We start from the raw sequence: 24,519 nt of genomic DNA, 5'->3' as shown, positions 1-24,519 counted from the left end.
TACAGCCTTGCGACCAATTACAGGAACAAGTTACAGAGCAGTTTCACATCTTTTCTTCCTTGATGTGTGTGTGTACTGACTTCTCTCCCCTCCTTCCTCTTATTATTGTGTACATTTTTTTAAAGAGGGTTAACTTTGTTCCTAGCCTTGAGATAATAGAATATTCAGATGGGTCTATGACTAAAGTCCAGGTGTAACTGACAGGAGATAAGATGAATAGTGTGACTGTTTCCCAGAAACGGATACAATGTCTGCTGGGATTTTGAAAAATGAGTGAGAACATCTTTTGTACAAAGGATGTTTGCAATTTGTTAGGTAGAAATGGAGTTTTTCTTCTGGGAAGTTTAATCACGTTTAGAAGCGTGTGTGTGCGTGCGTGTGTTCATGCGCGCGTGTATGCTGAATGGCCCAAGGGACAGACTGTTGCAAATATTAACCTGTTGTTTCTCAGATTCAAACACTCTTCTATACTCAGCTTTTGATGCTGGGCTGGCACTAGGCAAACACCATTTCTCATTCGCCAGCTGCCTCCTTACTAGGATCAGCCAATGGAGCCCAGAAGGAGACAGCAAAGCTAGAGGGGGAAGAAAGGGCTTGGCCCTTCCTGTCTGCTTCCTCTGTGCTTCCTCTTCCTTTGCCCCCCCCACCCCCCCCCAAACAATACCTCTTCACCCCAGCAAAGGCTGGCGTTCATTCAAGTCACAGTTGTTGATAACACTTGGTGCCCCTCAGATTCCTGCCTGGTACCCTGGCCCACAGGGCCCCCTACTCGGCTCAGAGACACTGGTTTTAACTGAGCAGCAGCTTTTTTAAGTTTCTTTTTTTTTTAATGTGGACCATTTTTGAAGTCTTTATTGAATTTGTTACAATATTGCTTTTGTTTTATGTTTTGGTTTTTTGGCCTTGAGGCATGTGGGATCTCAGCTCCCCACTGGGGATCAAACCCGCACCCCCTGAACTGGAAGGCGAAGTCTTAACCACTGGACCGCCAGGCAAGACCCTGAGCAGCAACTTCTTGTCAGAGGTCTTGAGTTTCAGCTCTCCAGGGCCCTCCAAGCTTCTAAAATTGAACAATTTCAGCCTCTTCCCTGAGAGTGGCAGCTTCCTGCATGATAACCTTAAGCGTTCTCTTTTTGCCTTTTTAGCTTTTTAATACCCCGTTAACAATTGTTTGTATTAGATTTCCCCTGTTAAAATAAGGGTGGCTTTTATCTCCTGACTAGGTTTTGACAGATACAGACTCATCCTAAAGCAGTAATATCTGAAATCATGGGCTTGGTACGGCTTGAAACCCTGCTTTTTCTAATCTGCATTCAAGTTTACAACTATTAAAGTAAGGACGTTCAACCCTTTCCACTTCCTGGAAGCTATCTCATGTAACCAGAAGTTAGCAGACCACTTTTTGGAGAACACTGCCCAGCACAGTAATGACCATCGGCTTGGTTGCTGAGTCATTCATGTTCATCCCCTTAGTTGTCAAGCTACTTACTGTCCTCTAGGGCAGGAACTATATCTTACCTTTTTTTATTGACTCCTGCACCTAGCAAGGGATATGGCTCATAGTAAAGGCTTTGATAAATGCTTCTTAAGTGAATGGATTTGGGAACCAACTGGCCTACAGAGCATGTTTAAACCACACGGCTATAGAGGTAATGACCAACCAAATGAGAAAAAACAAAGACTTTCTTCTGACCTTGCTGTATAGCTAGGGAGTCAGCCACCATCACTTGTGCCTTAGCAGAGACTCAGGCAGGCAGAGAGTGGGAAAGCTTTACAGTGGGAAAAAGGGAAGGGTTAGGCGTGCCTTGATTGGAGGCTGTTGGCATTGGAAAGCTATAGGCGGCCAACTAGCAGCAGGGTATCCTAAATCATTGGTTAGGGTCTCGTATTTTACTTTCTCTAGTTGGTCCCAAATTGGAAATTGGGACAAAAATTAAGGAAGTTGTCAGTTATTAACCAAGTCCTGACCATTTGGGGCTGATTGTTACAAAGTTATTTTTTAGCTTCCTGGATTGTCCCTGGAGATAACCATCTGACTTCCTGCCAAGTCTGGCTTGTAGCAGGCTGGCTTCCTGAGTTGTTTATTATAAAGTTTGATTTCTTGGGCCGGTTGCTGCAGGTTATGAATCAAAATTCTGTTTTTGTATGTGGTCTGGCCATTGTCCATTTGTGTATTCAGTCTCACAATGCTCAGGTTTATTTCTAATCGTACTATAAAATACAACCACTTGATCATGTCTCTGAGGAAGCATGCACCCAACTTAAGAAGAGGATGCCACCAGTGGGATCAGGGATGTTTGCTCCAGCCATTAAGGGAGCTGCCTGTGCTGGAAGCAGACCCTTCAGCGGTTAATGCCACAGAGACAAAGCCACCAAATCAGGCGACTGAAACTTTTTGCCCTCCCAGATCTTGGGGAAGAAAACTGAATACCACTGGCTAATGGATACAAAATTCAATTTAAAAGATAATCATCATTTCATGCATATACAACCAGCCATTCGCTGACATTCAAGTTGGTTGACGAACTTTATCAAAGTGGGCTATTTGGGGAGGGAGAGAAGATAATAGCTATAATAGTAATTGCAAGAAAATCTCCAGAGAACCTCCAGTGTTTAATGTCTTTTATGAAGATACTAGTTTCTCCACTTGCCTACGGAAACACTCTTAAATTTTCCCAATCCTGGCTTCAGAGAACACACAGGTGCCTTATCATTTGAGTCCAAGGTGTGTTGGCAGCTTCTTAAAAGAGTCTGTGGTCTGACCTCCCCTCTCCCTGTAGGCATAGCCTTCCATAAGCAGTTTACTAAAATTATTTGGTGTCTCTGTAAGTTTTTATAGAGCTATAAGCCTCTCACTACATGGTAAGTTCTAATTTTAATTTTAATCATTATGAAAGTCATTAACACTTAAATGGACCCTGTTTAGCCCTCTTTGGACAAAGAAACTATTTACACAGAGAGGAAACTACTTTCCAAGCCAGCAGCTCAATTTTATATCCTGGAGTTTCCTTCCAGCATATTTAGCTTGTTTTCCATGTGGCCCTGTGTTTTCACTTGCCCCAGGAAAAAAGATGCACTGGTTTCAGACATTCTTTGTAAAGTAGGAGTCCATGGACACGCTTGTACAAAATCACACTGTTCTCCTTAAGGCATATTTAATCTGGATGGTATCCCTTGCTAATTTCTCTTCCATCCACATTGTCCGGGTGGGAGAAAGCCTGTCTGCCCATGAGTAGCAGGGGTAATCGTGTGTTGTTGCAAAATTGCAGCAGGATCAAACAAGACCATCCAGGTAATGAAGATGACAACCTGACAAATATTGGCAGACTATGATTCCCAGCGACTTGTCTTCCTCCTCTCCCACTCATGGCAGGCTCTCACACCCACGTCCCCGTCTCTGACCTCTGCTCTGACCATTGTCCCTGATGTCACTTTACCACATATGACACCCATGTCAAGTGGATCGGTCCTTGAACCTTCGCTGCTCCCACCTCAGATTCTCATTTAACCTCACTGGGGTGGCAACAACTTAAAAATGGAGAACAACAAGTGTGCTGTGTGAGCCATAGGCCAGATTCTGGAGTCCATGGTAACAGAAAACCTGAGCTACCTCAGGAGTATAAAGCACAAACCCACACTTGATCATCAGAAACCCTAGCAGGTATTTAACCAAGAAGGGAGCTGGTAATGGAGGACCCAGATGTTACCTGGAGGAAAATGAAGCAAGGTAGAAGCAGTTACTCATACCACTGCAATAGCCATGCGAAGATTTGTCATTAAATGTCAGCCATGTGCCGGGAATATTTCTGATATTATTCAATTGTTTGTTAAATGCTGAGTTCTGACACTCAGCCAGGCACTGACTTGTGGGCTGGAGATATCATTTATTGCCTCCATTTTATCCATGAAGAAACTGAGGTACAAAGACATTCTGTAACTCACCTGATGTCACACATCTTTTAAGTGATAGAGCAGTATATGAACCCAGATTTACTGAACTCAAAGCCCACACTCTTTCTCTCATGTCACACTGCAGGGGAAAGCAAAAGACTAGAACTGGGAAACAAGCATAAAATAACCTAGCCCCATAAGACCCTAATTTTTCCCAAACAGAATCTCACAGAATTATATTGTACTACCTGGTATATTTTTAATATTTCCTTTTTTCTAAATTTACTTTTTCCAGATGGTATGGGTTAAATTCACATTAATAATCTGTTTTCAATATAAACGATTAATTTCATAAATAGGGTATTCTCAATATTAGTGATCCCATATTAAGAATGATTTCACATGTCAATCTATGCTAACAAAAAAATTGGAAAAGCAATTATTTGATGAGTGCTCATTTGGAATATAACTGTGTCATCACATATTCACTTAGGTCATATTCTATGATATATTACCTAACTTCAAAGCAGGGATTATGCCTCACTGTTCTTTGGTTCCAAACCAAGTTCCTCATGTAGGGCTTTGTAAAGAAGTAGGTATTTAAAGATAATAGTGAATTGAATGGAAAAAAAATTTTTTTTCTGTTTACCTAGCCTCACATAAATGTTTTTAGTGACTCTCTGTGAATTTATTTAATAAATATTGGCTCCTCAAAGATTTTTCATACTTCACTGTTTTGCAAGAAAATTCTATCTGCAGGCATATATTCACAAACTCAAAGTCTTTAGTTGAAGTTTCAAGAGTAATGGAGTAGAATTTCAGTACCTTCCCCAGGAGGTTAGAATTATAAAATTCTTAGTTTGGGATTTACTTCTCCCTTCTGATTTATTCCAGGCACCAGATTCTACTCTCTCTGTCAAACAGAAGATGCAAGGCATCTGAGGCTGATTCTTCCCAGAAATTAACTCCAGGGCCCACCCCATCTGGTAAGATCTGGCCGGGGAAATTCCCAGGTAGAAAATTAAAAGCAACAAATGGCTTCTTCTGGCTGCCTATGGTAAAATAGGTAAATATGGTTTTAAAAAGCCAGAGAGATGAACTACAGAAGGAACTGTTTAGTTTTGTAGCAGAATTTAGAGGAAATGTGAGGGACAAGGGTGGTCTTTCTAGCAAGCAAAAGGTCCTCAAAGTAAGAAAATGCAAAGATCAAATCTGGAGTGTTGTCAATAAAATTTGGTCTTAGAATAATTTTCAGGTAGATCGTCAAAGTCAAGGATGCAGCTGTAGACTTTTTCTGATTTTGAGATGTCAGATTTAAAGGTATGTCTCCTAGATCTTCTTTGTTATGTAAGAGAGATTCCAAGAATCTTAAGGGGGGCACTTTGTTATGCAGCAATACCTAATGAAAATACCAACTTTAAAACGTTTGCCAATCTTATCTGTACGAGGTGTGGCACTTTGTTTCTCTCATCTGCATTTCCCCGGCTGCTAGTGAGTTCGGGAATCTTTTTTTTTAATTATTTATTATTTATTTATTTAGGCTGCTCCGGGTTTTAGTTGTGGCACGCAGGATCTTTAATTGCGGCATGCGGGCTCTTACTTGCGGCATGTATGCAGGATCTAGTTCCCCGACCAGGGATCGAACCCGGGCCCCCTGCATTGGGAGCACGGAGTCTTACCCACTGGACCACCAGGGAAGTCCCGGGGAATCTTTTTTTTTTTTTAATTGAAGTACAGTTGATTTACAACGTTGTGTTAGTTTCAGGTGTAGAGAAAAGTGATTCAATTATATATATTTTATATATATCAATATATATATTCTTTTTTATATTCTTTTTCATTATAGGTTATTACAAGATATTGAATGTAGTTCCCTGTGCTATACGGTAGGTTCTTGTTGTTTATCTGTTTTATATATAGTAGTATGCATCTGCTAATCCCTAACTCCTAATTTATCCTTCCCCCCCACCCCTTTCCCCTTTGGTAGCCATAAGTATTTTTCCTATGTCTGTGAGTCTACTTCTGTTTTGTAAATAAGTTCATTTGTATCGTTTTTTTAGATTCCACATGTAAGTGTTATCATATGTTATTTGTCTTTCTCTGTCTGACTTACTTCACTTAGTATGATAATCTCTAGGTCAGCGGTCCCAAACCTTTTTGGTACCAGGGACTGGTTTCGTGGAAGACAGTTTTTCCAGGGATGGGACGGGGGGTGGTTCAGGCAGTAATACAAGCGATGGTTCAGGCAGTAATGCGAGTGATCGGGAACGATGGGGAGCAGATGAAGCTTCGCTCGCTCACCCTCTGCTCACCTCCTGCTGTGTGGCCCTGTTCCTAACAGGCCGCAGACCAGTACCGGTCCTCGGCCTAGGGGTTGGGGACCCCTGCTCTAGGTCCGTCCATGTTGCTGCAAATGGCATTAGTTCATTCTTTTTTATGGCTGGGTAGTATTCTGTTGTATATATGTACCACATCTTCTTTATCCATTCATTTGTCGATGGACATCTAGGTTGCTTCTATATCTTGGCTATTGTAAATAGCGCTGCTATACATGCATTGGGGTGCATGTATCTTTTCAAATTAGAGTTTTCATGTTTTCTGGATATATGCCCAGGAGTGGGATTGCTGAATGATATGGTAACTCTATTTTTAGTTTTTTAAGGAACCTCCACACTGTTCTCAATAGTGGCTGCACCAATTTACATTCCCACCAACAGGTGAGAGGGTTGGGAATCTTTTCTTGAATCCCTGTGAATACCTCCTACCGCTGTAAATTGGATAATAAGGTTTGGAAAGGGAAAAAACATGTTTCTCCGAATTAGCCAGGAGAAATCAACTCTGTGGGATAAACTGCAGTGCAGATATTGCTGGAGAGAAATTTGAAGGGAAGCAAATAATCCCAGAATGTTAGGTTGCTGGCTGGCCAGTTATTACGCAGGATGGTAGTTATTGCACAAGATGGTGGTAAGACTGTAGCTGATTTCAGAACTGTTCAACAGATTATGGCCTCTATGCCCTTGATTCTGGGAAAGCTGGCATCTGGATTTTTAGACATCACAATCCATGTGGCCAAATGTACAATTCTGAGGTGGCTTCTATCCTCTGTAGCAAAAGTAGCAGAAGCCCTAGAGCTTCCAGCAGGAATCGAGTAGGAAACCACTGGGCCAGAAGGCTCGCTGGTGAAAGAAAGTGAGGCTGAAACATCTGTCCTCATGATGAGGCAGAGACAGCTGGGTGGCGGCAGAGGGTTTCAAAACACCCTCCAGCACCCATGGATTGGCAGTCAGTAATTTTCAAATCAGAAACTATGTTTCCAAGTGTTTATACCTGGGAGCAGAAGAGCAAAACTAAGAAATGCCTGAAGTCTCCCTGAGCTTACTTCTCCCAGATGAAGAGATTACAAAAAATGAGAAAGACACGAAATAGATGCCAGTGATTCCAAAGGTGTGAGGAAGTAATAATTATGAAGCTAAGAAAAGCCGTCTCGTGAATGTGAATTATGCGTGTTGGAAGCTTATTGGCTTTAATATTTAAAAGTGTTAGAATTAGTACTGTCTTATTCCAAAAATTCTAATTCGTATTAAATCAACTCTGAATGTAAAAAATCGAATATAAATTCACTCTTCATTTCCTTGATGAGGAATAAATACTTTCTTCCTTAGGAAGAAAATGAAAAGGTGGAGGAAGTATGGAAAGCTCTTTCTTCACTGAACTTCCCTGAGAAGGGGCCAAGGAAGAGATTGGCTTCAAGCTGAAGATTTTAAAAGTAACTCTTTTAAAAGGTCAGGTCATTTTATATGTCTCTTTTATTTTGACACTCTGTCAACTGGTAAAAGGAATTTCTGTTTTTAGTCAACATTGAGGTATAATGTGTATGTGATAAGATGCACCCATTTTAAATCTATGGTTTGATGACTTTTGACAAAAGTATTCACCTGGGTAACCATCACCACAATGGAGATGTAGACTGCTTCCATCCACCCTAGAAATTCCCTCATTCCTCCCTGTGGTCAATTCCTGATCTCCTGTCTTAGGCAACCACTGATCTGTTTCTGCCACATTATGTTAGTTTTGCTTGTTCTAAAATTTCATATAAATGTAATCTTATAGTACATTTTTTTTTGTACCCAGGTTCTTTTGCTCAGCATAATGTTTTGAGATTTATCCACGTTGTTTGCATGTTTCCTGCACTTCCAAAATAAACTGCTTGCACTTGAACCCTCATCTCAGGGTCTGCTTCTGGGGGAACCCAAATTGAGACAGCAACTCTGAGTCAGACTTTGGAACAATTGTTATTGTCAATATAAGGGTAGATTGGCAGGCAGACAGATAGATGATAGATAGATAGATAGATAGATAGATAATACATAAAAGCAAGAAAAGAATGATTGGAAAGGAGAAGGATCACAGACTTTTATCTAGAAAATCTGTATTGATTACATTCATATTTCTTACTGAATGTTTAAAAATGGCAAATTTCTTTCAAAGATTTTTATTGTGGAATTTCAAATCTATACAAAAGTAGACTGAATAGTATCATAAGTTTCCATGTACCCATTTTCCAGCTTCAACAACTTACTTACAGCCATCTTGTTACATTTATACTTCCATCCACTTACCCCACTCTATATTATTTTGAATGAAATATCACGTCATACCATTTCATCTGAAAATATTTTAGTATATATGTCTAAAAGATAAGGGCTTTTAAAATAACTATTATCACATGTAAAGTAACAATTTCTTAATATCATAAAATATCCAATTCAACTATCTAACAAATGTCATATTTTTTTTTACAGTTTGCTTAAATCAAGATCCAAATAAGTTCTCCACATAATCACTCATTGATATTTCTTTTAAGTCTCTTTTAATCTACAGTTTCCCTACTCCATCTCACTCTTTTTCTTGCACTGCATTTATTAAATAATTACTTGATACATTTTAATTTACTAAGATTTGGCTAAAACTAATGCAAATTACATTTTTGCTTCCTTTGAGTCATGCAGTTTATAACCCAGTGTTAGTCCAGTTCTTTACCATGATTTTCTCTTTTCTGCAGACTAATGTTGGAAACTTTTATTTATATTTTGGAAGGCATTCTCAAAATGTAAATGCTTGGAGGCTGTGGAAACAGCCATATGTATATGAAAGTAAAATCAGGAGCTCTCAGAAGCTAGATAAGTAAAGAGAATGAGAAAGGCAGCAATAAATGCCAAATTACTTTTTAAATCTCGAAATCAGTCATGTCACTTTCTCTACTTAAAATGTTTCTATGGTTTTCCACCACACTGGGAATAAATTCAAAACTCCTTACCCTGGCCCTGTGTGGTTCAGACCTGCCTTTGTAATCTCACCTTATTAGCTCTCAGTCTCTTATGACCATACAATCAGACGGCCTTCTCTCCAAACCTCTCGCCTCAGTAGGGTTTGTGCACTTGCTTTGTCCTCTGTCTCGGTAGTGCTTGTTCCTGAGTGTAAACAAGTCTGCCCAAGATGGAGGACTAAACAGATACAGACTACGCCCCAAGTTTAAAAACATATAGCGAAACCTGAAAACAAAAGACAAAATGTTCCCGTGGCCACCAGGGGAACTTAGCCCCAGTAACAAGCAGAAATCAAAACCATGTGGCCTGGGAATGCAAAATGGTACAGCCACTTTGGAAAACAATTTGGCAGTTTCTTACAAAACTAAAATACATTCTTACCATCTGATCCAGCAATCACGCTCCTTGGTATTTACCCAAGGGTGTTGAAAATATGTCCACACAAAAACCTGCACACGGATGTTTACAGCAGCTTTATTCATAATTCCCCAAACTTGGCAGCAACCAAGATGTCCTTCAGTAGGTGAAGGGATAAATAAACTGGTCCATCCAGGCAATGGAATGTTATTCAGTGCTAAGAAGAAATGAGCTATCAAGCCATGAAAAGATAGGGAGGAAACGTAAATGTACGTTACTGTGTGAAAGAAATCAATCTGAAAAGGCTACATACTGGATGATTCCAACTCTGTGACATTCTGGGAAAGGCAAAACTATGGAGACAGTCAAAAGATCAGTGGTTGCCAGGGGAGGGAGGAAGGGTGGATGAATAGGCAGGGCACAGTGGATTTTTAGGGCCATGAAACTATCTGTACGATACTACAGTGGTGGATACATGTCTTACACATCTATCCAAACCTGTAGAATGTATGACATCGGTAAGACCTGAGGCAAATTCTGTACTTCGGGTGATTATGACGTGTCAATGTAGGTTCATCATTTGTAACAAATGTACCACTGTGGTGGGGGATATGGATAGTGGGGGAGGCTGTGTATGTGTGGGGACAGTGGTTATATTACAGATCTCTGTACTCTCCCCTGAACTTTGCTGTGAACCTAAAACTTCTTTCTAAAAAATTGTCTTAAAAAAAAAAAAAGAAAACAGCTGTGTAACTCATGTGAGCCTGTCCATAAGATAAATCCTTTGGGAACTACACCTTGAACTCATGCTTAGAAATGGAATCACTCGTGATGACAGCTCATTTGAGCATAGAACTCTGGATTGAAATTCATTTTCAGAAACCCAGAGATCAAGAGCTATTATTCTTCACAGACCCTCCCTGAAAACAGTATTAAAGAATGAAACTAGGAAAATAAAGACAAAGGTTGTGTCATGTAAGAAGAATTAGTGAGGACAGAAATCAGCAAAAATTGATTGGACAGTCTACGTGTGCATTGATTGTAAGTTGTGTAATTATTTAAAAATTTTAAATATGCATTGATTGTAAATAGTCTAATTATCTGGTTTAAAAAATAACACCAGGGGCTTCCCTGGTGGCACAGTGGTTAAGAATCCGCCTGCCAATGCAGGGGACACGGGTTCAATCCCTGGTCCAGGAAGATTCCACATGCCGCGGAGCAACTAAGCCCATGTGCCACAACTACTGAGCCTGCACTCTAGAGCCCACAAGCGACAACTACTAAGCCCATGTGCCACAACTACTGAAGCCCGCACACCTAGAGCCCGTGCTCAGCAACAAGAGAAGCCACGGCAATGAGAAGCCCGCGCACTGCAACGAAGACTAGCCCCTGCTCGCCGTAACTAGAGAAAACCCTCACGCAGCAACAAAGACCCAATGCAGCCAAAAATAAATAAATAAATTTATTTAAAAAAAAAAAAACACCCTTTAGTGTACCTGTTAAAATTTTGACTAACCACCAAAGGAATTGAAGTAGAATATGGTCAAGTTAAAAAAAGGAGGCCAAAAATAAAAGACAGAAAAAGAGGGGGAAAAAAGAAATAAAAAGCACATGGTATTGGCATAAGATAGACAAATATATCAATGGAATAGAGGAGAATCCAGAAATAGACCCATATCTATATGACCAGTAAATTTTTTACAAAGCATGACAGCAACTCAGTGGGGAAGGTAAAGTCTTTTCAACAAATGGTTCAGGAACACCTGGATGTCTATATGGAAAAAAGGGAACCTTGATCTCTACTCCCACCAGCGTGGGCTACACAGCTCTATTCATTTCTCAAAACTCTTTGAGCCATGTGCTTAAGGGGTGTGTGTGTGTGTGTGTGTGTCTGTGTATGTGTGTGTGTGTGTTTCTCATACATGAAATAATACTCAATTTAAAAAATCTCTGTTTGAAATGATTATGTCCACTAATTCCTCTCAACCTTTGCTCTTAGCCTAAATGTTACCTCCTCAGAGAGGTCCTCCATTACCACTCTAGACCTTCAGTCCCTTCAGCATTGTACTGACTTCAACCTGAAAAAGATAGAATGTTATCCAGCCAAGATTCCTCATCCCCCTGCTCTACAACCGACCTCCATCCCCCACCCCCCCGCTTACCCTCTCTTCTTTTTTTTGTTGCTCCCCTTCCCCTATATGTTTGCCCCATTCCCTTCCACCACCTCCAGCCTTTGCTCCACCCATCATCTCCTTGCTTTCCCATCCCAGTCTCCTCATCTTCTTCCCCTAGAAATGCTTTCCAGGCTGCCTCCTCCAAGATGTTGAGGATCACAAAGTAAGAGATAATAACAACACACCTGGTTGTTAGTTTGGACTTTGAAACCCCAAACTTGCCCTGCCTTCTGGGTGTCCTATCAGAGTCTCTGTGGTTATTCGGTACCTGTTCAGGATCCAGAATCATTTCTGGTGCCCCTAGAACCGAAGGCTTCGCCAGGGAAGTAGAATTGAAGCTGGATTACTACCTTTTGTTCTCTAATTGCTGCTTGCTCATCCCCTTGGGTCTGATGCTAACTCTGTCCTTGCAAGGTACATATTTTAAGGAGGGATGATAGAAACTGTCCTTGGAGATCATAAAGCTCAGCAAGGCTGACATGCACAGTTGCACAGGTTGTGCATTTCACAACACATCCTGCTAAGGCGGTAAGAGGGACCTGAAACCCAGCCTTCACTCCCCTTAACAAACCATACGTCCCTGGGACTGTGTCTGTCTAGTGGACAATTAGTAAAATTGTGTACTAATTTGCAAAAGGTACTAAAGAGTCTACCATCCACCCTGAAACCTAGCCTGGGGAAGACAGGAAGGGAACTGACTTTGGCTGAATTCAGAAGCCCTGCAGCCATTCAGGGCCCTGATTTACAGGCTTTTCTGAGAAGGTATGAAAGAAGCCGCCTAAAGGCGTGAGCCAGTTTTCAATGAGTCCTGTTATCTGATGTTCAGCAAGTTACATGATGTAAAATCAGCCACAACCCCTGCCCGACAATTTCCATCCATCCACTCAGCTTTGGCTAGAGAGGCCCTTACTCCCTCATGGGCCTCTGCCACCTGGCCTGTACCCAGGTGTTTCAAAATCAATTACCAGACCAAACTGATTCTGCAATTTGTCACCTCGAGCCAGAACACAGGTTCCTCCTTGTGGCCCAGGGCCTGCAGACCTGGGTGCTGAGGCCCCACATTGGCTGACTTTACAATCAGCCCTGAGCAGAGCCAAGCGTCCCCCACAGGTGTCAGATGGGGATGGTGGTCACTTCTCAAGAGTCTAGGAGCAGCAGACATCTGAGTTGGAGTTGAGCAGCCTGAAACATCAAGCAGTTATTCAGGAGAGGGCTGTTATCCTTCTTACACCTCCTGGGGCTGATTGTCAAGGGTTTCATCCTCTACTGGCATCTTTTCAGAAGAGCCAGTGGTAATTGGCTTGGTGGTCGGAGCCCTGGTGGGAAACAGCTAAAATCAGGAACCCCTTGTCATAGGTCAGTAGAGCTCCCTGTGCACTCAAAAGTAATAGCAATGACCACACGTTTAACTCAGACTCTTTAGTCGCTGCATGTTTGTCTTCTTCATTATACTGTCAATTCCCAGGAGAGGAGGGATCCATCTATCTTGTTCCCAGATGTACCTGGAACAGCGTGGGAACTCAAGAAAAACTTGTTGAGCAGGAGAAGGAGTTGGTAATGCAGTGGGTGAGAGATGAAAGCGAAAACCTAAGGTTTAGGGTTGAGGCAGAACTCCCTCCTTTTAACGGTGTAGGACGGATGGGCAAAGCGGACAGCCACGATCTGGCTTGACATTCACACCCCAGGGCAGATCAGAGAAGGCAGAGTGGCCAGGAGTCACAGAGCAGAAACATTTCGGCTCCAGTTGGGGTGTGCAGGATATAAAATGTATGAAACACTCTTTCCCTTAGAGTCTACTTTGTCTGGCATTGGTATAGCTATGCCAACATTTTTTTGATTAGTATTTGCATGGTATAATTAATCTTCTTACCTACAATCTTAGGATGTTTCTCTTGTTGACACCCTCTAGTTTCAATGTCCTTGTGGACGTTGACTAAGCCTTCTGAGGGTCAGTGAGTTCTGGGAGGGCAGGGGCTGTCTTCTTTGCTTTGGACCCACCCCACCCTCCCATAGCTTCTCACCCAGTGCAGTTGCTTCATAGTCTACCAAAGTGGGGTTGTCTCCCATCTCTCAACAAGGTAAGAATTTCACTCTTAATGAACACTGAAGCAGAAGTCACAGGACACCAAGACACAGAGATGGGTCACATCTTCCACTTTTCCTTTACTGCATAAAAATCACAATGCCAGGTATCACCTGCTCAGCTTCCAGCCTCTGCCTCCTTGTGCTTTTCTTCACCTACCATTCACAGCTGTCCTGAGAGGGGAAATTTCCTGTCCCTTTTTATCATTTCACTCAGGACAGAAATGAAAGACCTATGATGACACTGAATTAGTGTTCTCTTACCTTATTTGAAACATTGATGAACCACCTTCTTCCCAATTTTGCATAGAAATATAAATGTCAAGTGTAATTTTCAAGCAGGAGTTTTTGTTGACAATTTAAACACTGTGTAATTATAAGAAAGAACACTTCAACAAAGGACACTGACACAGTACTTAAGTCTTCCCTCTAGCTGCAAATAGACCAGAAGCACGTGGGCCTTGGTGTAGCTCACAAAGGAAACTTGTTATATGGTAGCATCTCATGGTCTTTCTAGGGGAGAGACTCATTGACAGCTTCCAATGGACTTCAATAAAGCTTGGCACATAGTAGGTGCCAGGGGATGCCTTGGAATGAATGAAGGATAATTGCTTTTCCTCAGGGGCCTAATCTTCCCATTTCTCTTGATTACAACAGGTCCGTTGACTGGATGGATGGACCATACACTCTGTAAGGTCATTAGCGGCACCCAATGTAAGTAAGAGCAAATCTCCCATCCTCTTCCAAGCTCCTCACCCATTAACACACAACTCTCTACACTAGGAACAATCAAAACATCCCATCAGCCTGACATAAATGGCTCTGAAGCCATGTAGCTTATCTATGAAATCCTGACTTTAGGAAGAACAAGTGAACATTCATCTAGGATGAAAAAAAATAGTTTTCTTTGACCTCCCACTTCCTTTGGCCTCTCGCCTTCTTTCAATGAGAGATGATGCTTGTTTAGGTCTTTCCTCGTGGCTAAGCCAGAGCTTTGACTGAGTCATTGGAATAGCCTCAGCCAGCTGTGGGAGAAGCTACCTGGAACTTCTAAACCAAGCCACTGTCATCATCAAGGTGGATGGCAAATCAATTTCATCCTTTGCACTAGTTCCCATCAACTGGTAGTGGCCACATGGAGCACAGTTCTGGAGAAGCCAACTGAGGCCTTATCTAAGGCTTGGTGGAAAAGAATTTCTGATTGCTCATCAATCCCTACCTTGGTTATTATTATGAAAAAGTCACCCAAAACTTGGAAATAAGGCACAACGACATCTGTGATCTTTCTAGTATCAGGCCAGAGCATTGTCTAAAAGCCCTCTAAGAACCACCTGACCCTCCAAGGAAATGTGAACTTACGTATTGACCAGGGACCCAGCTCTGCAAGGGTAGATAGTAACTTGGAAAAAACTTGGAGGGTGCAAATTACAATATTTTTATGCAGTAGAGATGCAGATGATTTCTGATCAGCAGAGAATATAGACCCAAACAGTATGAACATATTGTTTGTAGAACCTTAACCAGTCTTGCAGTTTTGTATTGCATTTAGCAATCTAATTCTAGCATCCTTCTATTATTTTAAGAGCGCTATATTTTATATATCGGTTCTCATATCCTCTCTGAAGCCAGCTCTGCCATCCCACTGGTTCTCTCATTATGAGTTAAATAAAACTTTGGTGCATGCTCACTCTGCATTTGTTTGAGATTTTAATATTTTCTGAAACTTATTCCTTGACAGTATGGAAGGAGGAGGGAGGTGGCATGGAAGTTGTGAGCTTTTTGTTTGTGGCCTGGAGTCCAGAGGAAGAGAGGGCTTTGAGGATGTTGCCTACACAGGCTTCTGTTCTGCAGTTCATCCCAGGCTCTCCATCTGCCAGGGACCCAGCTCTGTAGGTAGAGACACACATATGTGTATTCAGTTGCCTGTTTGGGTCACCCAGTTATCTAGTGATGAGAGAGATCATGTTGCCTTTCAATATTAGAGGAGATTTTGGAGACCTAATGAGACCCCATCAACCTTATGCAAGGAAATGATGTGTCACCTCAAGCCCAGCTCAAAGAAGTGAGCTTGAATAAAACTTCATTTGGTCCAAAGCCTTCTCCACATCACAACATCTTTCCTAATGCTCTCATGTTCCAGCTTCCCTCCCACCAGTACCACAGCACCCTATAATTAGCAGTATGGAGTAATAATAACTAATGCTTATTGTATGCATAATATTTACCAGGTAAATTCTAAGTACTTAATATAACTTAAGTCATTTAATATTATAACCACTCTATAAGATAGGCACCATTAATTATCATCCTCTCCATTTACAGATGAAGGTACTGGAGCACTAGAAAAATCAAGTAACTTCCCCCCAAGATCTCATAGCTCATCAGTGGCAGAACTGAGATTTGAACCCTGGAAGAATTTATGCTATAACCACTTCACAATAGGCTCCTTTCACAAATTAGAAGTTGCACAAATTCAACTTAAAAAGCTCAACTCTTGGGATGATGAAAAAGTTCCAGAGATGGATAGTGGTTATAGTTGCATAGCATTGTGAATGTACTTTTTATGCCACTGCATTACATACTTAAAAGTGGTTAAAATGATAAATTCGCATGGTATGTATATTTTACCACAATTTTTAAAGAACTCAGTTCTACTACATACTAGCTGTGTGACTTTGGGCAAATTAACCTTCTAAGCCTGATTTCTTATCTAAAAAGGGAGATGATAACAGTACGTGCGTGCGTCGTGGGGTTGCTGTAAGGATCGAATTGGTTAATTCAAGTAAATTGCTCAGCAGAGTTCCTGGCATGTAGGAAGACAGAAATGATTGTTAGCGTAACAAATAAATAAATAAATAAAGGCAGTAAAGATTCTTATCAGGAAGAACAGGAGGTGTGAACTTCATTGTTTGTCCATGAAAGACTACCTTGTACTCTTGTGGGAGGAAGAAGCATTAGCCAATCATCAGCCGTCCCACCATCCAGCCTCAACCTAGAAAGGACACACCAAGGTAACCTCATCTCCACAGCAAATGTGCTCAGATACAAAGAAGAAAAAACCAACTACTATTATCCTATGTTTGGGGGCCCTTATTAACTGCTAGGCACCAGCTAAACCCTTTGCATTATCATCCTATTATCATGGTAACTGTATGAAATCAGCATTATCACCTGCATTAGAGGAAAAAGAACAAAATCCCTAAGATGCAGAGAAGTTAAACAGCTTGCTTAAGGTCACCCAGCTGCTGAACAACAGACCCACGATTTGAAACCAAGTCTACGCATCTTAGTCAGTTCTGACTGTTATAATAACAAATCACCAAGCATGAAATGGCTTCAACAACAAACATTTATTTCTCACAGTTCTGGAGTGTGGCAAGTCCAAGATCAATGTGCCAGCAGATATGGTGTCTGGAGAAGACCCACTTCCTGGTTTTCAGATGGCCATCTTCTTGTGGCAGAGAGAGAGAAAAGCAAGCTCTCTCCTTTCTCTTCTTCTAAGGGCACTAATCCCATCATGAGGGCTCTACCCTCATGAACTAATTACCTCCCAAAAGTTCCACTCCTAATACCGTCACATTGTGGGGTAGGTTTTCAACATATGAATTTGGAGGGCATGCATTCAGTTCATAACACTCTCTAAAAATAATTCCAAAATACCCGTATTATACCACCATGCTGCTTTGCTACCAAGAGTGTGACATGTTTGGAGCAATATTAACCAGAATTCAAAACACAAAACAAAATGAATCACTGTGCAGGAGGAGGAGAGAGTTCTCCTTTGACCTTAAAATGGGAGAGACTAGTAGAGTCTCCCCAGTTCTTCTTATAAGCTTCCCTGGAAAAGTGTTCTCTCAAACACCAGTCTCCCTTTCCTCTCCCAACATGCCCAGGTCAAATCTTAGTCTCACCCCTTACATTATAGCCTGAAGCCTTCCGTCCAGGGGAGGCCACCTAATGACTTGGGATTATGAAGTTGTTTCTCAGTAGAAACCAAAAAAGAAGAGATGGGAATCCAGGGCCTGCCTGGGTCCCCATGCTACTGCGTCCCTGCAGGTGAGGCAGAGTCCTAGACAGAGCGAGAGGAGGAGCAGGCTTTTGGGATGGTACACAAGGAGAAATGCACACTCTGTCCCTCTTTGGAGAGGGTGCATCCTTCTTGGAGCCATTCACCCTGAGGACCCATGAAAATATGGCACTGTGTTTTGGGAGTGGGCCTTTGAAAACACTGTGGCGATGAGGAGGAGGAAGAGGAGGAGATAATTAAAATACTTGTGGCTGTAAGCAATGGAAACTGAGTTCTGACTCTTTGAACAAAATGGGAGTTGTTTATATATATATATGAGATTCGCTTAATCAAGGCAAGTCTGGAAGACTAGGTTTGAAAAATAGAATTGATGGGACCAAGTGCCTCCAAAGGGTCAAGAAACAGGAAACGCAACAACTGTCATTTGTGGGAGACTGCCATCATCACTCCTCATATCCCTCAATCGACATTCCGTATCCTAGGAAGGTCATACATTTGTTCACGATGCCCAAGTCCTAAAGGTTAAGATTCTGGGAGAGGCAGGCTTTAGATCTCTGGCTTCCATAGTTGGAGGAAAAGCATTGCTTTCCACCAAGATCTCACACCTGGGGAATGACTTCCAAATAGGAAGGTAAGTGGATGCTGAACCACACAACGTCCCCCTTACCCCCACTCCTGCCAAAAAATTCCAGTCATTGCAATAGCAATGACATGTATTAATATCAGTAGCCCTTTTAGGATTTTTTTCCAGTCCCAGTTTGCTTGAATACCATGAATATTCAAGATGAAAATGTAACTTTTGTGTTCATCAATGAAAATGTCTTACACAAACATTTGTCTTACCTAAAAATCATACCCAGTCTAAAAAATAGCATGTTTCCAGTTAAGACCTTCTCTATATGGAATTAGTTCATCTTGGATAGTTAGGAGAGAGAGCACAGGACAAAGTCAAAGAAAGAGGTTACATGATATCCAGTGGTGAATCATTACCTATTATCAAAATAGGAGGAAGAACAGAAAGTAGAGCTAAACAAAATTATCTCTCTGGTAAAATTCCCAGGGCAATTACCTGGTGGCCAGAACACTCTCACGTGGATGGAATAACCTGAGAAGAACAAATAATTTAGAACAAAAGTTTTGAGTTTCTTTGTTGATCTTCCTGCTTCCCATGGTAAGCTGGGATTCTCACTTTCGTCATCTTCATGTTTTGCAATATGGTAAATAAGTTTTGTGATGATCCAGGACAGGGTGTCTTACCACACTAGACGCACTGTACCTACCACTGTTCTTCTAGCCAAGTGTGATTTCAATAGTCTAGAATTGCCAGTGATCAGCTGAAATCTTTGATTTCCACCATGGGCCTCAGCAAGGATTTTGTGTCACCTTTTTCCAGAGGGACCATGCTCGCAGACTTTGGGGATAAAACCCCAAAGGAAATTTTAACAGAAAAATTGCTTTTCTATGGAAGAGGGCCACTAAACAGTAATATCACCCACCCTAACCTCCTTTATTTTTTTCTTTAGTCTCGTCTTTCTTCCTCTCCTAGGATATTGTGGCATTGCCTATTTTCTCCATCAAACATTATTTTACTTCTAATTCTTCACTGAATCCTTCCCTAGAGTGTATATTTGTCAGAAATTAATTCTGTTGCAAAAGATAGAAACCCAACTCAAAATAGTTTAAAGGAAATGTATCTGCTCACACAATTTGGAAATCAGTCCAAACAGTAGATCAGCAGGTATAGCAAGATCAAGGGACTCAAACTATGTCATCAAACTTTGGTTTTTCCTCATCATTCTGGCCCACTTTCCTCTATCCTGGCTTCATTCTCTACCAGGCTCTCCTCTTTGTGAGCTCTAGAGGCTTCAGTTTAACATGGACATTATAGTGGAAAAGGACACCCTTTTTCTCCCAGAGCCCATTAGCAATCCTCCCACCATCGGGAGCCGTGACTGGTTCTTCTTGGGTCATGTGCCCCCCTGCTCCGAACCAGTCACTGGAGCCAAGGGTATGAGTTGATTGGCCAGCCTGGGTCACATGCCCACCCCTATGATGGGGATGTAGAGTCCGTTGAATGACAGTCTCACTAAAATCCTCCCCCAAAGGAATGCTGGGCAGGCAAGAGTAAGCAACTTCAGACTACAAACATATCTTCAACCTTTACATTAGTTCCCAAACTCTCTCCCTTCCTTTTGCTTCTTATTTCTTGCTGTGGAATTCTGAGTTGGGTATTAAGCTGAGACTCTGAAACACCCACCTGGTCCTGCCATGGACACCACTACACCTGAGATCCCAGAGGGAAATATTGGCTTATAAGATAAATGAGTAGAGAAACATTATTTGGAGCCACTCCAGAGCAGGTCTTCAGGGGTCCTAGGTCCCTGAGTGGATGACTATGTGTGAGTTGGCCTGGGAAATTTTACTGGGCAGGAGATACCAGCACCTCGTCAGAGCTGTTTGCATGGAATTACTCTTCCTCAGAATTACACCATCCAGAATGGCATTGCAAAACATGGTCTTTATCACCAGTATAATGAAACTGATGAAATTTAATGTTCCATTCAATAGTATAGTAAAGTTTGTTTGTAGGCCTTTATCAGCTCCCTATGTAATAAAAGAAATCAGATTTTCCCTGGATGCTTTTTTCTAATTCCTTCCTCTTATCCTGGGTTGTGAGGATGGCCCACTTGCCTCTGCCAGCATTGGGAAAATACAGAAAGGGAAGAGATAAAGGGGAGTGAGTGAGGGTTTGCATGGAATTTGCATGTGATACTGTGTGGCCAGGTATTAAATGTACCTTGTATCCTGCCCTTGAGCAGAAAGCAGGACTGGGGAAGATAAAATACTTTTTGCCAGGAGTCCTGTTGTTGAATTATCTGTTCATCATGCCTTCCGCCAAGAATACGACGAATTGTGGATATATTGGGGGCTTCCCTCTGCCATTAGCTCTTACTGGTTTCTTACAGTAAACCAGGGACATCATTTACTGTGCAGATATGGTCAGGGCCTGGATTTCATATGTAATACTTGTTTCTTGTTTTCTGAGAACCTATAGGTATTGTGCTAAAACTGAAATATATTTTAATGCTTATTAATACTTGCAGGTAACTTAGTCTCTTCTGGTTTAAAACAGGGTCTTCCAGGTGAATATGCAGTGGAATTCAAGATCCCCTCCCCTGCCATCTCTTCTTCTTTTCCTTGCCCTAATCCTAAGAATCTGGGTGCGTAGGAGCTGGTGTATTTTCCTGGCACCAGGGAAGCAGCGTTGTCTCATCTTCACTGGCCTCTGACTGGAGTTCTCATCCTCGCTTTAGCCCCTAGCTCAAGTGGCCTCTGCTACAGTATTCCCCTGAACCACCCCACAGGTGTGCTGGGTCTTCATTCTGGAGCTCTTCATTACTCTCTCCAGGAGACTCAGCAACTATTCCAGACCCCCCACTCCCACCCAAACCCAGGGGAGTCATGGCCGGAGTGCTGGTGAGAGGTGGTCAGTCTTTCTCCAACTAGATAGGCCACACTGTGGTTTCTTGCCCTCCGAGGTAACCCCAAGGTAGTGTGGAAGCACTCCTATGGGAAACCAGCTAGAAGCTTCTCTGATCCAGGATTCTCAGACCCACCTGGGTCTGTATTCAGCACCTTCTCCCCATGCCTCACAGTGATTTCAACCCCTGGGAGGCTACGGAACAGAAAGTGGACCCTGTTTGATGTCTCCAGCTCTCTCCCACTGTCCTCAAAGAGATTCCCTCTCCTTCTGTGACCTGACCACAAATCCCGCAGCCTGCTTACTCTATGGCTTAGAGCAGTGGTTCTCAAAGTCGGGTGTGCATCTCCTGGAGGGCTCATTACAACACAAGTTGCTGGGCCTACCCCCAGAATTTCTGATTTAGTAGGAATGGTCGGTAGAATAATGGTCTGATGTATGGCTAATGATAATGGCACAAGAATTCCTGGAGCCTGTGAATATGTGACCCTCACATGGCAAAAGGGACTTTGCAGACATGATTAAGTTAAGGACCTTGAGGTGGGCGATGATCCTGGATTATCTGTGTGGGTCCAATGTCATCACAATTTCCTTAAAAGAGTGAATCAGGAGGGTAAGAGTCAAAGGAGATGAGATGAAGGAGGCAGAGGTCAGAGTGATGCAGCCACAAGCAAAGAAATACAGAAGACTTTTGGAAGCTGGAAAAGGCAGGAAATGAATTCTCCCCTAGAGCCTCCAGAAGGAACACAGCTCTGCTGACAACTTTACCCTTGTATGACCCGTTTCAGAATTCTGACCTCCAGAAGTGTAAAATAATAAATGTCTGTTGTCTTAAGCTGCTAAGTTTTTTTGTGATTTGTTACAGCAGCAATAGGAACCTAAAGTACGATTGGGTTGGCTCCTGAGAACCTGCATTTCTAATAGGTTCTCTGGAAATTAATAAAGAGAAACCTCATTTTAAATGGAGTCAGGAGGCCAGAAGGGGGTGCTCTCATGCCCGACCACTAGAGGAATTGCAGACCCATCAGAAAGAGAGGTACTTTGCATCTCCAATAGGAAGAAGGTTACTACTTTACTACCCAGCAGGAGGAAGAACTCCTGGCTGGGCAACGTTCCAGCCAATGAGAGACTGTCACAGCTCAGCCAATGAAAAGCCACTACACTTCGAACTCCCAGTTTCCTCCAATGGACTCTTTGTTTATAACAGCTCCTCCCAACTCCCCCTTCTCCTCTATAAAAGAAAAGACCTCTCTGTTCTCTAGACTTGCCTGTGGTTTGCCCTAGATTGTCTGTCCCAAGTTGCAATTCTTTGCTGTTTCGAATAAACTCATTTTGCTGGTAAAATAATAATTGGCTGTTTTATTATTTTAGGTCAGCTGTTCTCAGGTGATGCTGATGCTGCAGGTCCAGGGACCACACTTTGAGAACCACTGGCTTAGAGTGAAACACACAATCCTCAGTCCTCCAAACCTTGGACAGCAGGTTGTATAAAAACTTTGTTCTCTCAACATCCAAATCATGCAAATGGAAGCCTTGGGCTTCATAACTCTTATCCCCAAAAAGTGCCTATTTTGGAAATCAGCACTTAACACTTGATTTTTTTTCTTCTTTTTTATTTTCTGTTCTACCCTAAAACAATGCTGTAGAACCACTGGACAGTCAGCATGACCAGCCATTAAAAATGTATCATATTAGTATTTTATAACTATTTATCTCACTATATCTTTTTTTATTATTTTCTTTGGGGTGAAATCACAGAGCATTGTCAGTTTATCTACTCTCCGCAAACCTCCATGGGGTTGGAAAATAGAAAACCTGCACATTCTAGAAAGGAAATGGGACAAAGGGAGGTTTGCAATGAGCAAGATATCTGGACCTCTGCTTCCCTCATGTCAAGCTGGGTTTTTTTCTGGTTACTTTCATGCCCCCTCTGTTCACCAGCTCCTCCCCTTTTGCCTCTACCAGGTGAACTTGGCTACACCTCCCTTAGTATCTGACGTTGCTCCTTTCAGCTGGCCTTCTCCAAGCGATAATGCTGCCTTTTCCATCCTGGATGCTCAGATGGAGGCCACAGGGATGGTTACTATGGATACCAAACCCAGCCAGTCACATGCCCCATGTCTGCCAAAAGACCTCAGGGGCACTGCTTGAGACGGGAGACCTCATCTTATTATCCCCAGGGCTCCTGGTAGAGGAAGGGAGAAGAGGGGCATGGAGCGCTGATTACATACAATGAATCCAATACCTTGGAAGCAGTAGTTACAGTAGGATATCAATGCACAGTGAGAAAGACTCGATTTGACTGTGGTCCTTACCATTTCCTCCTCCTTTTCTCCCTTTCCTCTCTCTTTTCCCTCTTCATCTCTCTTTCTCTTCTGCCTCTCCTGGCAGGCAGTGTAGTCCAACCTGGATTTCAATTCTAGCTCTACCTTTTGTTAGCTGTGTGACAATGAACTAGGAACTTAACTTCTCTGATCCTTAATTCCCTTACCTATGAAGTAGGGGTGAAGTTTCCTACCTCCATTCTCAAATGAGAACTAGATGAGAGAATATCTGAAATGTATTCAGTGTAAACACCCAATTAATGCTCTCCATGGTGATCATTTCCACCCTGCAGTAAGTCCTACTGAAACCTCACAACCCAGACTGAGACTCAAACCCACCGTCTTTTAACTGAAATCGCACACCTGGTCTCACGACTTAATGAAGCTCAGGTTCTTTATGTCTCATCACAGAAGGAATTCAGTGAGAGACAAAGTGATAGGTAAGAAGTAGATTTACTGAGAGAGATACACACCCCATAGACAGAATTTGGTCCATCTCAAAAGGCTTGAGAGCACCCCAAAATATGGGGTGGTTAGTTTTTATGGGCTGGGTGATTTCATAGGCTCACGAGTGGGAGGATTATTCCACCTATTTCGGGGAAGGGGTGGGGATTTCCAGGAATTGGGCCACCGCCCACTTTTTGGCTTTTTATGGTCTGCCTCAGAACTATTACGGCGCCAGTGGGTGTGTCATTTAGGTAATATATTACAGTGAGCGTATAATGAGGCAGAAGGTCCCCTGGAAGTTGAATCTTCTGCCATCTTGGGCCTAGTCGGTTCTAACCAGTTTTACGTCATATGCTCAATGTCTATGTCATTCTTTTCAAGGTTGTGCCCTGCCCTCTCCCCTGCTGTC

At 42.2% G+C, this 24,519-nt stretch overlaps 1 long non-coding RNA gene across 1 annotated transcript; it reads left to right on the top strand.

Annotated features, from left to right (window-relative positions):
• Positions 1–944: 944 nt before the first annotated feature.
• On the top strand, positions 945–24,246 carry LOC118885594. The gene is made up of 4 exons (XR_005017516.1): positions 945–4,877; positions 5,738–5,777; positions 7,554–7,673; positions 22,711–24,246. It is a non-coding gene; the product is annotated as an uncharacterized LOC118885594 (long non-coding RNA).
• The last annotated feature ends 273 nt before the right edge of the window (positions 24,247–24,519 follow it).

This window comes from Balaenoptera musculus, chromosome 19 (assembly GCF_009873245.2).
Source record: "Balaenoptera musculus isolate JJ_BM4_2016_0621 chromosome 19, mBalMus1.pri.v3, whole genome shotgun sequence".
Classification (NCBI taxonomy): domain Eukaryota; kingdom Metazoa; phylum Chordata; class Mammalia; order Artiodactyla; family Balaenopteridae; genus Balaenoptera; species Balaenoptera musculus.
The sequence above is the reverse complement of the archived record's forward strand: the minus strand, read 5'-3'. Positions and strand labels throughout refer to the sequence as shown.